The 3705-nt window shown below is 38.2% G+C and overlaps 1 non-coding gene across 1 annotated transcript; it reads right to left on the bottom strand.

The window, feature by feature from the left end:
* Positions 1-256: 256 nt before the first annotated feature.
* LOC129624871 (U6atac minor spliceosomal RNA) lies at positions 257-379 on the bottom strand. Its single transcript, XR_008701198.1, has one exon. It is a non-coding gene; the product is annotated as a U6atac minor spliceosomal RNA (small nuclear RNA).
* Positions 380-3705: the final 3326 nt, after the last annotated feature.

Below are 3705 nucleotides of genomic sequence, written 5' to 3'. Positions count from 1 at the left end.
GTCACACGTTAACATTGTAGTCTGACCCTTGTCTGTCAGCTCCTTTATTCATTGCATGTGAAAGTGTTAGTCACTCTGTCATGTCTGACTCTTTGTGACCCCATGAAGTACAGCCTTCCAGCCTCCTCTGTCATGGAATTCTCCTAGCAAAAATACTAGAGAGGGTAGCCATTTCCTTCTTCCTGACCCAAGGATCAAACCTGGGTCTCCTGCATAGTAGGCAGATTCTTAACCATCTGAGCCATGAGGGAAGCCCAAACAGTGGTTAGATGCCACAAAGTAGTTGGCAATGTCTTAACTGTATGCATGTTGTCAGGCCTGAGAGCCTTGTCCATCCTTGTCAAGGGGAGTGATACCCTTCTCTCCTTTCATATAACACTCATGGCATAGCAGGAGTGAGTTTACTATAGCTGAGTCTGGGAAAAGAAGCCAGGCAGTATGACTCTGCAATTTCAACTCTTCTTTTTCTTGGGAACTTATCTGAGCATCCTAAAATTCATTCTTCTCTGTTCCTTTACATCAAGGGAAGACAAGGCAGCCCCAGAAAGCTGACTATGAGTGGGTGAAAAAGTTGATTTAATTCAGGAATTCCAAATCAGTAAGTCTGTTTCTTTCTTTCTCATTTTCTTCTTTCCTTCCATCCTTCCATGCTTCTTCCCTTCCTTCCTGTCTGTTTTTATCACTCACATAAGTAAAATTCTCCAAAGCATCCCCCTCAAATGTCTTGTTTTTATTTTTTTTATTTTTATTTTTTTATTTAATTTTATTTTATTTTTAAACTTTACATAATTGTATTAGTTTTGACAAATATAAAAATGAATCTGCCACAGGTATACATGTGTTTCCCATCCTGAACCCTCCTCCCTCCTCCCTCCCCATTCCATCCCTCTGGGTCGTCCCAGTGCACCAGCCCCAAGCATCCAGTATCGTGCATCGAACTTGGACTGGCAACTCATTTCATACATGATATTTTACATGTCTCAATGCCATTCTCCCAAATCTTCCCACCCTCTCCCTCTCTCACAGAGTCCATAAGACTGTTCTATACATCAGTGTCTCTTTTGCTGTCTCGTACACAGGGTTATTGTTACCATCTTTCTAAATTCCATATATATGCGTTAGTATACTTTATCGGTGTTTTTCTTTCTGGCTTACTTCACTCTGTATAATAGGCTCCAGTTTCATCCACCTCATTAGAACTGATTCAAATGTATTCTTTTTAATGGCGGAGTAATACTCCATTGTGTATATGTACCACTGCTTTCTTATCCATTCATCTGCTGATGGACATCTAGGTTGCTTCCATGTCCTGGCTATTATAAACAGTGCTGCGATGAACATTGGGGTACACGTGTCTCTTTCCCTTCTGGTTTCCTCAGTGTGTATGCCCAGCATTGGGATTGCTGGATCATAAGGCAGTTCTATTTCCAGTTTTTTAAGGAATCTCCACACTGTTCTCCATAGTGGCTGCACTAGTTTGCATTCCCACCAACAGTGTAAGAGGCTTCCCTTTTCTCCACACCCTCTCCAGCATTTATTACTTGTAGACTTTTGGATCGCAGCCATTCTGACTGGCGTGAAATGGTACCTCATAGTGGTTTTGATTTGCATTTCTCTGATAATGAGTGATGTTGAGCATCTTTTCATGTGTTTGTTAGCCATCTGTATGTCTTCTTTGGAGAAATGTCTATTTAGTTCTTTGGCCCATTTTTTGATTGGGTCATTTATTTTTCTGGAGTTGAGCTGTAGGCGTTGCTTATATATTCTCGAGATTAGTTGTTTGTCAGTTGCTTCATTTGCTATTATCTTCTCCCATTCTGAAGGCTGTCTTTTCACCTTGCTAATAGTTTCCTTTGATGTGCAGAAGCTTTTAAAGTTAATTAGGTCCCATTTGTTTATTTTTGCTTTTATTTCCAATATTCTGGGAGGTGGGTCATAGAGGATCCTGCTGTGATGTATGTCGGAGAGTGTTTTGCCTATGTTCTCCTCTAGGAGTTTTATAGTTTCTGGTCTTACGTTTAGATCTTTAATCCATTTTGAGTTTATTTTTGTGTATGGTGTTAGGAAGTGCTCTAGTTTCATTCTTTTACAAGTGGTTGACCAGATTTCCCAGCACCACTTATTAAAGAGATTGTCTTTAATCCATTGTATATTCTTGCCTCCTTTGTCAAAGATAAGGTGTCCATAGGTGCATGGATTTATCTCTGGGCTTTCTATTTTGTTCCATTGATCTGTATTTCTGTCTTTGTGCCAGTACCATACTGTCTTGATAACTGTGGCTTTGTAGTAGAGCCTGAAGTCAGGTAGGTTGATTCCTCCAGTTCCATTCTTTTCTCAAGATCGCTTTGGCTATTCGAGGTTTTTTGTATTTCCATACAAATTGTGAAATTATTTGTTCTAGCTCTGTGAAGAATGCTGTTGGTAGCTTGATAGGGATTGCATTGAATCTATAGATTGCTTTGGGTAATATACTCATTTTCACTATATTGATTCTTCCAATCCATGAACATGGTATATTTCTCCATCTGTTAGGGTCCTCTTTGATTTCTTTCACCAATGTTTTATAGTTTTCTATATATAGGTCTTTAGTTTCTTTAGGTAGATATATTCCTAAGTATTTTATTCTTTCCGTTGCAATGGTGAATGGAATTGTTTCCTTAATTTCTCTTTCTGTTTTCTCATTATTAGTGTATAGGAATGCAAGGGCTTTCTGGGTGTTGATTTTATATCCTGCAACTTTACTATAGTCATTGATTAGTTCTAGTAATTTTCTGGTGGAGTCTTTAGGGTTTTCTATGTAGAGGATCATGTCATCTGCAAACAGTGAGAGTTTTACTTCTTCTTTTCCAATTTGGATTCCTTTAATTTCTTTTTCTGCTCTGATTGCTGTGGCCAAAACTTCCAAAACTATGTTGAATAGTAATGGTGAAAGTGGGCACCCTTGTCTTGTTCCTGACTTTAGAGGAAATGCTTTCAATTTTTCACCATTGAGGATGATGTTTGCTGTGGGTTTGTCATATATAGCTTTTATTATGTTGAGGTATGTTCCTTCTATTCCTGCTTTCTGGAGAGTTTTTAACATAAATGGATGTTGAATTTTGTCAAAGGCTTTCTCTGCATCTATTGAGATAATCATATGGTTTTTATTTTTCAATTTGTTAATGTGGTGTATTACATTGATTGATGTGGATATTGAAGAATCCTTGCATCCCTGGGATAAAGCCCACTTGGTCATGGTGTATGATATTTTTAATGTGTTGTTGGATTCTGATTGCTAGAATTTTGTTAAGGATTTTTGCATCTATGTTCATCAGTGATATTGGCCTGTAGTTTTCTTTTTTTGTGGGATCTTTGTCAGGTTTTGGTATTAGGGTGATGGTGGCCTCATAGAATGAGTTTGGAAGTTTACCATCCTCTGCAATTTTCTGGAAGAGTTTGAGCAGGATAGGTGTTAGCTCTTCTCTAAATTTTTGGTAGAAATCAGCTGTGAAGCCGTCTGGACCTGGGCTTTTGTTTGCTGGAAGATTTTTGATTACAGTTTTAATTTCCGTGCTTGTGATGGGTCTGTTAAGATTTTCTATTTCTTCCTGGTCGAGTTTTGGAAAGTTGTACTTTTCTAAGAATTTGTCCATTTCTTCCACGTTGTCCATTTTATTGGCATATAATTGTCAATAGTACTCTCTTATGATCCTTTGCATTTCTGTG

The sequence above is a fragment of the Bubalus kerabau genome, chromosome 12 (assembly GCF_029407905.1).
Source record: "Bubalus kerabau isolate K-KA32 ecotype Philippines breed swamp buffalo chromosome 12, PCC_UOA_SB_1v2, whole genome shotgun sequence".
In the NCBI taxonomy this organism is placed as follows: Eukaryota; Metazoa; Chordata; class Mammalia; order Artiodactyla; family Bovidae; genus Bubalus; species Bubalus kerabau.
The sequence above is the reverse complement of the archived record's forward strand: the minus strand, read 5'-3'. Positions and strand labels throughout refer to the sequence as shown.